Source organism: Schistocerca americana, chromosome X (genome assembly GCF_021461395.2).
Source record: "Schistocerca americana isolate TAMUIC-IGC-003095 chromosome X, iqSchAmer2.1, whole genome shotgun sequence".
Taxonomy (NCBI): Eukaryota; Metazoa; Arthropoda; class Insecta; order Orthoptera; family Acrididae; genus Schistocerca; species Schistocerca americana.
In genome coordinates, this window is record NC_060130.1 from 625,641,411 (window position 1) to 625,653,959 (window position 12,549).

Genomic DNA, 12,549 nt, shown 5'->3' on the forward strand with positions numbered 1-12,549 from the left:
GAATCGGAGTCCACCCAGCCTGAAGAAGAATGCAGGTAAAACGAAGAAGAAGAAGGCGGTCATCGACGCGGAGTGCTTCCAGGCGCCGCGCAAAACAGCACCCTGCCACCAACTCGCCGCAACTCCTGCAGACGTGCCTGTCCGCAACACATTTGCGGCCACTGATGGAGCAGCAGACACCCTCCTACTACCTCCCCCTCCCCTCACAGCCTCACCTACCCCCCTGACCCCCCACCCATCATCATCGAGTACAAGGAGCCCTTTAAACGACTCCTTGACATACTCAACTCCATCGCCACCTCCCCATATCACATCAAAATGGCAAGCGAAGACCTCTTCTGCCTGCCCGTTCAGTCCCCAGAAGACCTCATAAAAGTCCTCCATACCCTTCCTACCCTCAACACTGGATTCCCCCCCCCCCCTCCCCCCACACACACCAAGTCTCGTCACCTCCGGGTCGTCATCAGGGGACTCCCTATGAAGTATACTGACAACCGCCCTCAACATCACACCCAAAGTCATTTCAAGAATCATCTACCCCCGTGCCCATCGCCCCACCCCCCTCTTCATCATTTCAGCCCCGGACACGGCGGAGAACCGCCTCCTCCCCACCCTCACCTGCATCGATCGTGTCAGTGTGACAATGGAGTAACCTCGCTCCAGGAGGCTGACCCTGGTGTGTCAGGGCCTGGTGCACTTTGTGGATGACTGCACACACGAGGTGCACTGTGTAAAGTGCGCTGGGGGTCATGCCTCTTCAGAGTGTTCCAAACCCCGAGGTGCCCCTCCCACTTGCACCCGCTGGGGCGGAAACTGTATGGGCAGCTACATGGGCTGCCCCAAGATCAAATCTTTCCGCACTAATAAGCATCGATCTTTGGGGCCCTCGGCAACAACCTGTCCAGGCGTCAGTTACTCTGGCGCCCTGGGGGCCCCACCATGCCTCTCGCTCCCATCCCAACCATCCCCATCCCACGCCCCCCCACACACCATTCCCCCTCCTCCTTCCCCAGCAGGCGTCAAGCTCCACTGATCCTTCCCCATCTCAGCAGCAGGTGTCAAGCTCTGCTGCCCCCCCTCCCACCCTGGTACAGTCACAGCAGCATCCTCTCCCCACCGCTTCCTCCATTCCTACCCCCTTTGGTGACCTCAACTCAGGTGTTGTCGAGGTTCTGACCTCGGCAATCACCACTGCCTTCAACTGCCTTCTCCAGACCATCCCTCACCAGCTTGCCACCGCCCTGTCCCTATCCATGTCCCCCACCACCGCCACCCTCGCTCCTTCTGCTCATGGCTGTTAGAAACTATTGGTTGACAGTCATGATCTGGAATGCCAATGGTCTCCACAAACAACAGGGCGAATTCTGACAGTTCCGCCTTGATGAGGGGGTCGACATTTGCCTTGTCGCTGAGACGCACCTCGAACCTGGTGTTTTTGTCCGTGTAGCGAACTACTCCTGCTACAGGACTGACAGGCCCACCACCTACGGTGACACAGCGGTGTACGTGCGTAATTCCCTCCGCCACTACCCCATCCCCCTCACCTAACTCAACACTGTGGAAGCCACTGGCGTTGTCGTCCAGGTGGTGAGGGGTCCCATCATGTTCGTGGCTCTTTACAGACCACCACGAGACCTTCTCCAAACACCAGACTACGAGGCATTTCTGTTGCTCGGCGGCGACTTCAATGCCAAGTATGCTGCCTGGACTAGCAGAGTTACCAACACATCAGGTCGTTGACTCTTCCAGCTTGCTGAGCGGCATCACACCTGCACCATCAGCCCATATGATCCCACCATATACCCCACTGGAGGACGTCCCCCAGGTGTCTTAGACATTGAAGTGGTGAAAGGTCTTCCCCACCACATCACTGCAGCCACCCGCATCGCTCTGGCCTCTGATCACAGGCCAGTCATCTACTCCATCGATCTCATTGGAGTTATGGTCGCGCTGCGTGATGGCCTGAACATCTGCACTATTGACTGGCAGTCCTACCAGCGACGGGTTGAAGCAGCGCTACCCACCATTCCTGCTGCCAATCAAACGGACACAGATCACACCATTACCCACCTCACCACCATTGCTCTCAATGCTGCAGCTGCAGCGACCCCTCACCGTCCGGAAAAACCCCAAGACCACCTGTGTCCACTCCCTCCTCATATCCGCCTGGTGACGGCACACCTCCCACAACTCCTTGCCATTCATATCACTCCCATCAACGAAGAAGAGGTTGAACTAAAACTGCGGTACCTCAATTCCAAGAAAGCTGACGGTCCCGACAAGCTGACTAATGCCCTCCTCAAGCAGCTACCCCCAGCTTATATTCCCATCCTGAAGGCCACCTTCAACAACATCCTCACAACCAGGCAATTTCCCACTGCCTGGAAACATGCCGAGATGGTCGCCATCCCCAAGACTGGGAAGGAACTTAGTTCCCCTGCCAGCTACCGTCCCATCAGCCTCTTGTCCGCCATCTCCAAGGTGTTTGAGAGGCTGCATCTCTAACGACTGCTCATCCACATTGCCCAAGAATGAGTCCTCGCTGATGAGCAGTTTGGCTTCAGGCAGGGTCATGCAACCACTCACCAACTTCTGTGCCTTGTAGAAGAGGCACTGGACGCCATAGAATGTAGGGAGTTCTTCAGGGCCATACTCCTCAACATGTCCAGGGCGTTTGATTAGGCCTGGCGCAAAGGGCTGCTGTACAAGTTACTTTCACTTGGCTATGCAGTGTCTCATGCACAGCTAATAGCCAGATATCTGGAAGGTCACACCATCCACGTTAGGATCCCTGAGGGGAAATCTACGCGACGACATATCAGGGCAGGAGTACCGCAATGCAGCATACTCGGACCGCTACTCTACTCCCTCTTCACAGCTGACCTACCCTCCGTGCTGAGGGTGCATTTAGCCCTCTACGCGGATGACGTGGCGCTCTTCTCTCGTTCTTGGAGTGTGGCGGGTCTTCAACAGTGGCTCCAGGGGTCAAAAGATTCCCTCACCGAATGGGCTAGGACCTCGTGTCTGGCATTTAATTCCTCCAAAACCAAAGCCCTTATCATCTGCCAGCGCCATATTGCCATTCGGCTCCTGCAGGTGTCCGTCCTTGGTACCCCAGTCCCTTGGACTCACACTGCAAAGTACGTGGGCGTTACCCTGGACTAGTGACTCACCTGGCGCCCCCACACTGACGACGTGCGTCGAAATGCAATAGGGCGTCTATGCCTGCTCTACCCCCTCATCAATCTCACCTCTTCCCTCCCTACACACCTTGCTGTCAGATTGTACACCACCCTTGTTTGTCCCATCCCTGAATATGCGGCAGTGGTGTGGGGCAATGCTGCCCCCACCCATCTCCGCAGACTCCAAACCGTCCAAAACCGAGCTCTCCGGCGTGCCCTCCACCTCCCTTTCGACTTCTCTACCCAAGAACTCCACATCCTGGTCAAGGTGCCACTCCTTCACTCTCACATCCTTTCTGCAGCCACTTCCTTCTACCAGCAAACCCGCCACTCCCAATCTCCTAATCCTTTCCCTAGGTACCTGTGTCCACCGTCTGGCCACCACACGCTGACCTACTTTCATGACACTTCATTTTCTACATATCATTACTTCATCTCATCACCATGTCATGACTCCAGCCCGCCCCCCTCACCGCCCCTCACGCCACCTCCACCGCCCCTCACGCCGCCCCCCCCCCCCATGCTGGCCTAGTCATTACAAGTCCTTCCCTTTTCACTTCTCCATCTGTCACCCTCCAACTTCTTTCTCTTCCTCCCTCCCACCCCCACTTCACCTGCCCATGTTTAGCCAATAGGCCGTTCGTTTACCTCACTCTTTTACTGTCCCTTATACTGTCCTTTCATCTGTCCTTTCATCTGTCATTTTAAATACTGTGAGGGCCAGTCAATTGGGCTGTTCGTTTTCCTGCTTCGTCTACTATCCCTCTAAGTTCCACTTAGCACCACCATGTAATTTCCCCCACACCACATCAAGCCAGAAGGAGAAGCGCCCTAGAGGCGCTAGCACTTCACCAACTGCCAAGGTTCAAGCCTCAGTTGTGTGTGTCTGCATGCACTTTCTCCTTAGTCTGCTTCTAGCAGCTGTTAGTGTTGTGTGTGCTTCTGTCATAGAAGTGGGCATCATGAAGATATCAGCCACCAACAAAAGGGTTACCACCAGCAGCAGCAAGCATCATCTTCAATAATGATACATTTACTGCTTTAGTGCTGTGTGTTGGAGAAAACGAGTATCTTGAATGTAAGCATCATTTCTGTATCTGTGTTTGTGTTTCTGTCTGTATTTGCCATACTTACAGACTGTTATGTTGTTGTTTTAGGGCTTATGAATGACACAACTTTAAGTGCGATCTCTTTGGGTGCACAGGAGTCTGATGTTGCTGTACTTGATGGTGGTCTGTCCTTCTCTTTCGTTCTATACATGAGTGAGTGTATTTTTTCACGCATTTTACTTCACCAGTATTATTCCTGCTGTTGCGAAGTCGCTTAATGTGACAGCTGTTGCCCCATTTTTGCATCACCAGAATTTGAAGGTTAGCACATAAATATTACCCAGTCAAACGGGGTTGACAATGATGAAGTATTTTTCTCTAAGTATCTCTTTTACATGTGTGTGTGTATCTTTGTTAGTGTCTATATATTTTTTACTTAGCTAGTGTCTTTCTGGCTGTTTCAGAATTAGTTAATGTTCCAAGCCATAGCCCATTTTCATCATCACCAGCATCTGAGGATTGGTGAGCGAACATTACCCCATATATTCAGATGTAGACACGTCATCCCAGACATCTAGTGAGATGTTCATAGCTCCCGTTACACTAGTGCCCTTCAGCAGCACTGAAAATGACGGTGCCGATTATTCTTGTATTTCTTACGTGTATGTTTGTAAGAAGACAGAAAATGGGGTAACCAGTACACATTTTGTGTATGGCCCCATTTTCTATTAACAGTCGACTGAATTCCAAATAAATTTTAAACACATTATCATTATTTCAACAAAAATAAAGTAAAAAACTGAATTTCATAAACAAAGGTAAATAAAAACTTACAATAAGTATGAATTCCAACCAAATGTAAAAAATAAAGAAAAAATTAGGAACATCACAATTTTACATGAATATACAAATTCCGTATTGTTAATCTTCCAATGTAGTAGCATTTCAATGTACTACAAAAATCCGACTGGAAAGACTGTTTGGGATGTTTGTCAATATGGCCAACTCTACGTTCTGAATTTTTTCCTACCTATGAGAAGAGATGGTTGCTAATATGAACTTTTATGAATTGTTAATCACATGCGGTATTCTCTTCACTATAAGTATAACATGAATATAAACATGTTGCCATGTATTCTTTCGTGTTTGCTGCTATCTCATTTAAATCCTGTCTGCCTAATAAACTACGAAACTAGAGTGAGACGACAGCAAACGCGGAAGAATATACATATCATGGCATGTTTATATTCGTATTATTCTTATGCCTAATACTGATGCAGTCAGAAATGAAGCACGGCAATTGACTAGATTTTTAAATCTACAATGACTCTTATTTCTGTGCAGAATGTAATGTACTAAAGAGGCGTCTGCAAAGGTTTTCAAACGGAGAAAAATTTTTGCTAAACTCTCGTTCAGAACATCATCTATCATACGTAGTCTATTACTTAGTTCTTGTTGATCATTATCAAAGAAAGCAGCAGTGTAAGTAACAACAAATAGCAGTCTCTTGCCATTGTTTCGCTAATGAGACGATTCCTCTCTTTTTTTTTAATTGTAAGCGGCGGTAGCGTGCACAAAAGCAAGCCATGCCGCGAGCGGCGACAGGCTGTAAACACTCATTATCAGAACGCGACAAACAATGCATGACACAGTACAGTAATGCATTTTCAGCTTAGAGTGACGTAAACACCTATAACAAAGAGAATGACACTTATAATATCAAAGAAAAATAAGCAATCAATTCAAACGAGATGAAGCACGAGAAAAAGGAAGGGTACCCGTATAAATACGGACGGAGCGCCTGACGCATAGCAATGGCTACCTGGTAAAGCTTAACTCCTAAGCTTACGACTCAAACCAAACTACTGTAGCTGTATAGTCATTCATTCGGCCTAAATTGTGTCTCATGTTACAATGGACCAACTTTGTTTCGATTTGGAGGTGCGGCCTAAAACTTTTCTCTCCCCTTGAATTTCGAGTCTCAAATTTCAGGTGCGGCTTAGATTCGGGAAATTTTATTTCCTTGATTTCGAGTCTCATTTTTCAGGTGCGGCTTAAGTTCGAGTGCGGCTTAGATTCGAGTAAATACGGTAAATTTTCTGACAATATATCTTAAAAATATGAATGTGTTATTCATTTTAATTTTTTCCACAAAATTTTCATTACTTTTTATTTTTATCTTTTATTTTATCTAATAAATTTTTATATTTTAAAAATATAAACGCGTTTTTCAATTATTATTTGTTATAATAACTTTTTTAAAATTTTCAATTAACATTCTGTATTGAATATTATAAGTTAAACTCTTTTTACACAAAAAATAGTACAACCTAAAGTAGCATTACAAACTTTTTTTTACTAAAAGTAGCACATAATTGCAGCAGTTGCTAATTGTTTGGCCACAATATTTTTTTCTTTGATCCATATTTCTAACATAAATAGGATAATTCGTAATGAAATTATATGGATTTATATCAATATCTCCTTTTAATTGTGTTACTCATTTAAAATCAGGAAATGAATCACAATCTTTTAAAAAATTACTTGATGGATCTAAATCCCACAATCCTTGAGGACAAATTACATTCCTTCCATTTCTAAATAGGTATTCTGCTGCTTATAATAATCAGAAAATGAATGATCAAATAGTTGATTATGTTTTCCTTTTTGTTTGGAAAACAGCAATAACGAAATAAGATATTTCAAATTCTATTTCAAAATTATTTTTATTCTCAATACAAAGATTTCTGGTGTTGTAATTCAGATAAAGAGATTAGTATTTTAGAATTTTTTAATCTTTCTTATCCTAATTTACGTTAATAATCAGTATCACATATAACAACAGGTTCTCTAATTTCCATTTCTCTACAACAATTTTCCTTCATTTGGTAGTGTATTTCTTGTTCTATCTCGAGCATTATTTTTATTGGACCATCTAAGAACAGCATCATTTGAACTTAAAGTAAAAGTAAAAATAACAATTTTATTTCCAGTCCACATTACTTATTTATCATCTATTAAAAAATTCACCAAATTTTTGTATTGGATAAGTTACTGAACTTTCTTTCCATTTCATTTTACCATTATTAAGTACCGTCCTTTTATATAAATTTTATCAGAAAAAGATGAGAATAAATATAATAAAACTAATGAAGAAATAAAAGGATTCTTGATTAAATATAATTTCCCCTTTTTTAGTTACAAAATCAAATAATTTTTCAACATTGTTATCAATAAATTTTTATTACATTTCTGTCGCATGTAGGGTAATCTGACCTATCAGGATAGCTTTCAGTTTTGTTCATTTATAAAGATTAAAATTTATTAAGAAATTATATTATGAGATTATTTTTAGATACCCAACTTTTATGAGAATCATCACAATCAAGCCATTTAACAAAAACTTTATCATCTTTCTTTTTTATAACGTTTTAGACAAATTATACATCTGGATATTTTGTTACCTGGTGGTTCTAAAAATTTCCTTTCACTTCTTCTCATTCTAAAGTTTTTCGTATATTTCAGATTGGATTAGAATAAATAACACTTTCAGTTCAGAAAAATTCCATTTACCATTTATTTGTTTAGTCCTTTTAAAAAATTCCTTTCAATTTAGTTATTCTTACCCATTCACCTATATTATGTTTAGGCTTAGTAGCTTCAAAATTTGTAGCATGTAAGTTTGCAATGACGTTTCTTCATTTTCTTTCCTTACATCTTTTGGCTTAATTTTTATTGCTGAATGTTTTGTATTGTTAAACTCATTAATCAATTTACAAACTTAATCAAGGAAGTGATAATTTCCTTGTAAGTTATATTTTTTCTACATTTCTTTCTTTTATGTGCTATTAAATCTGCCAGCACCAGGAGGTTTTAATTCAGTAAACGTTGAATGATGATTAATATTTATTTTTCCATAAGCTGTTGACACTCTGTATATGAAACTCCTTCCCATTCTCTATTTGTAAATTTCTTGGGGATCTTTGCTTCAAATTTTTTTATAAAGATTTTAAAATATTTTTAGTAGTTTTTTCCTTAATTAGAGAAGCCCTAGCAAATTTTAAATAATATGAGTTATAGTTAATAAATATTAATATCCTCTACTAATTTTTGAAATTCCCCTTAATGTACCTGAATTGGATTCTACTAAATCTGCTTGCCATAAATTATCTCTACCAAGAGAAACAACATTTCTTCTTTTAAATTTTTCCGAGTTCGTTTATGTAATACATTAATTAATTCTCAAATATTGTTATGTTGTAAGCCATTATCTGGAAATTATTTTAAGAAATCTATTTATTTAGTTTTACGTATTCAAAAAATCCCTTCATGTCTTTCTTTTCCATTTTTTGTTGTTGTTTTATTTGTATGACAAGTTTCAGTAATTTTTTTAAATTTTAGACACCAAATACGATTGTATGGAAAGTGAGTAAGATTATCCATTAATAAAAGATAAAATTTCACGAAATAAAAATATTTTCACACTCACTGTATCTGTTTTAACTTATTTTTAATTTACAGTTACAAAAATTAATTTATGCAATATTTTTATTGGTTGGTCAGTAGTAGTTGTATTGCAAAGATTATTACACACAGTTAACGAAATATCAAAATCATGAAATGATAAATTTTTCTCTATACTTTTAGCAATATCAAAAACCTTTTTTAAAAATAAATACTTACTCCAAGTTATGCCTTTTTTGTTCATTTCCAACTATAAATGAAAATTCACTTACTTTCATAGCATAGATCGTATTTTTAATCCATTATATTCACGTAAAGCGTAAATAAGTGTTGAATTTCTAATATTTATACTTTTATGATATTCTTCTATCGTACTATGAGAAATTATATTTCTCCTATTAAACTTTGTAAAATAAATTTTAAAACATTTTTCTAAATATTGTTGGTTGTTGTATTCAATACTTCCTCATTAGTTATGTGATCTACCCATCTAATCTTCAGCATTCTTCTGTAGCACCACATTTCGAAAGCTTCTATTCTCTTCTTGTCCAAACTATTTATCGTCCATGTTTCACTTCCATACATGGCTACACTCCATACAAATACTTTCAGAAATGACTTCCTGACACTTAAATCTATACTCGATGTTAACAAATTTCTCTTCTTCAGAAACGCTTTCCTTGCCATTGCCAGTCTACATTTTATATCCTCTCTACTTCGACCATCATCAGTTATTTTGCTCCCCAAATAGCAAAACTCCTTTACTACTTTAAGTGTCTCATTTCCTAATCTAATTCCCTCAGCATCACCCGACTTAATTAGACTACATTCCATTATCCATATTTTGCTTTTATTGATGTTCATCTTATATCCTCCTTTCAAGACACTGTCCATTCCATTCAACTGCTCTTTCAAGTCCTTTGCTGTCTCTGACAGAATTACAATGTCATCGGCGAACCTCAAAGTTTTTATTTCTTCTCCATGAATTTTAATACCTACTCCGAATTTGTCTTTTGTTTCCTTTACTGCTTGCTCAATATACATATTGAACAACATCGGGGAGAGGCTACAACCCTGTCTTACTCCCTTCCCAACCACTGCTTCCCTTTCATGTCCCTCGACTCTTATAACTGCCATCTGGTTTCTGTACAAATTGTAAATAGCCTTTCGCTCCCTGTATTTTACCCCTGCCACCTTTAGAATTTGAAAGAGAGTATTCCAGTCAACATTGTCAAAAGCTTTCTCTAAGTCTACAAATGCTAGAAACGTAGGTTTGCCTTTCCTTAATCTTTCTTCTAAGATAAGTCGTAAGGTCAGTATTGCCTCACGTGTTCCAGTGTTTCTACGGAACCCAAACTGATCTTCCCCGAGGTTGGCTTCTACTAGTTTTTCCATTCGTCAGTAAAGAATTCGTGTTAGTATTTTGCAGCTGTGACTTATTAAACTGATAGTTCGGTAATTTTCACATCTGTCAACACCTGCTTTCTTTGGGATTGGAATTATTATATTCTTCTTGAAGTCTGAGGGTATTTCGCCTGTTTCATACATCTTGCTCACCAGATGGTAGAGTTTTGTCATGACTGGCTCTCCCAAGGCCGTCAGTAGTTCTAATGGAATGCTGTCTACTCCCGGGGCCTTGTTTCGACTTTGGTCTTTCAGTGCTCTGTCAAACTCTTCACGCAGTATCATATCTCCCATTTCATCTACATCCTCTTCCATTTCCATAATATTGTCCTCAAGTACATCGCCCTTGTATAGACCCTCTATATACTCCTTCCACCGTTCTGCTTTCCCTTCTTTGCTTAGAACTGGGTTTCCATCTGAGCTCTTGATATTCATACAAGTCGTTCTCTTATCTCCAAAGGTCTCTTTAATTTTCCTGTAGGCAGTATCTATCTTACCCCTAGTGAGATAGGCCTCTACATCCTTACATTTGTCCTCTAGCCATCCCCGCTTAGTCATTTTGCACTTCCTGTCGATCTCATTTTTGAGATGTTTGTATTCCTTTTTGCCTGCTTCATTTACTGCATTTTTATATTTTCTCCTTTCATCAATTAAATTCAATATTTCTTCTGTTACCCAAGGATTTCTACTAGCCCTCGTCTTTTTACCTACTTGATCCTCTGCTGCCTTCGCTACTTCATCCCTCAAAGCTGCCCATTCTTCTTCTACTGTATTTCTTTCCCCCATTCCTGTCAATTGTTCCCTTATGCTCTCTCTGAAACTCTGTACAACCTCTGGTTCTTTCAGTTTATCCAGGTCCCATCTCCTTAAATTCCCACCTTTTTGCAGTTTCTTCAGTTTTAATCTACAGGTCATAACCAATAGATTGTGGTCAGAGTCCACATCTGCCCCTGGAAATGTCTTACAATTTAAAATCTGGTTCCTAAATCTCTGTCTTACCATTATATAATCTATCTGATACCTTTTAGTATCTCCAGGGTTCTTCCATGTATACAACCTTCTTTCATGATTCTTAAACCAAGTGTTAGCTATGATTATGTTGTGCTCTGTGCAAAATTCTACCAGGCGGCTTCCTCTTTCATTTCTTAGCCCCAATCCATATTCACCTACTACGTTTCCTTCTCTCCCTTTTCCTACACACGAATTCCAGTCACCCATGACTATTAAATTTTCGTCTCGCTTCACAATCTGAATAATTTCTTTTATTTCATCATACATTTCTTCAATTTCTTCGTCATCTGCAGAGCTAGTTGGCATATAAACTTGTACTACTGTAGTAGGTGTGGGCTTCGTATCTATCTTGGCCACAATAATGCGTTCACTATGCTGTTTGTAGTAGCTTACCCGCATTCCTATTTTCCTATTAATTATTAAACCTACTCCTGCATTACCCCTATTTGATTTTGTGTTTATAACCCTGTAGTCACCTGACCAGAAGTCTTGTTCCTCCTGACACCGAACTTCACTAATTCCCACTATATCTAACTTTAACCTATCCATTTCCCTTTTTAAATTTTCTAACCTACCTGCCCGATTAAGGGATCTGACATTCCACGCTCCGATCCGTAGAACGCCAGTTTTCTTTCTCCTGATAATGACATCCTCTTGAGTAGTCCCCGCCCGGAGATCTGAATGGGGGACTATTTTACCTCCGGAATATTTTACCCAAGAGGACGCCATCATCATTTAATCATACAGTAAAGCTGCATGCCCTCGGGAAAAATTACGGCTGTAGTTTCCCCTTGCTTTCAGCCGTTCGCAGTACCAGCACAGCAAGGCCATTTTGGTTATTGTTACAAGGCCAGATCAGTCAATCATCCAGACTGTTGCCCCTGCAACATCATAACCACTAATTAGATTTATACTAATTTATACTAATTTATACTAATCTTCTATGTCTTAAAGTAATAAATGGCTTACTAAATTGGAAAGTTTTACTTAATTCGTTTTCAAACTGGTTAGTTAAATTTTCAAAATTTAGATTTATTTTATTTTTTATAACGCAGGTTTATTGATTTTTGTATTAATTTTTGATTATAAATCTCCTACATCATCATTATTGTATTTTATATTAATTTTCTATTCTTTTATTTAAATTTTCTATTTTTGTACCTATTTCATTTTTAATTTTTTCTGATTTATGTTTATTAACTTTGATTAAATTATTTTACTACTTTTTATGTTTATTAATTTTTCTCTTAATTTTTATCCAAAGATTTTTTCTGATTCTGCATGTAGTATTTTTAATTCATATCTAAAAAAGTCAGTGTTTTAGATTTAAAGAGTCTTCTAATTTATACATATGTGATAATAGTTTTAATTAAAATAAACATAAATGACCACAAATGAAATCATCAAAATTTTGTATTCTTTCAACAGCATAATATAAA

General features: G+C 40.1%; 1 long non-coding RNA gene across 1 annotated transcript; it reads left to right on the forward strand.

Moving 5' to 3' along the window:
• Nucleotides 1–4,401: 4,401 nt before the first annotated feature.
• Nucleotides 4,402–11,966, forward strand: LOC124555798. Its single transcript, XR_006968587.1, has 3 exons — nucleotides 4,402–4,444; nucleotides 4,696–4,753; nucleotides 11,912–11,966. It is a non-coding gene; the product is annotated as an uncharacterized LOC124555798 (long non-coding RNA).
• The last annotated feature ends 583 nt before the right edge of the window (nucleotides 11,967–12,549 follow it).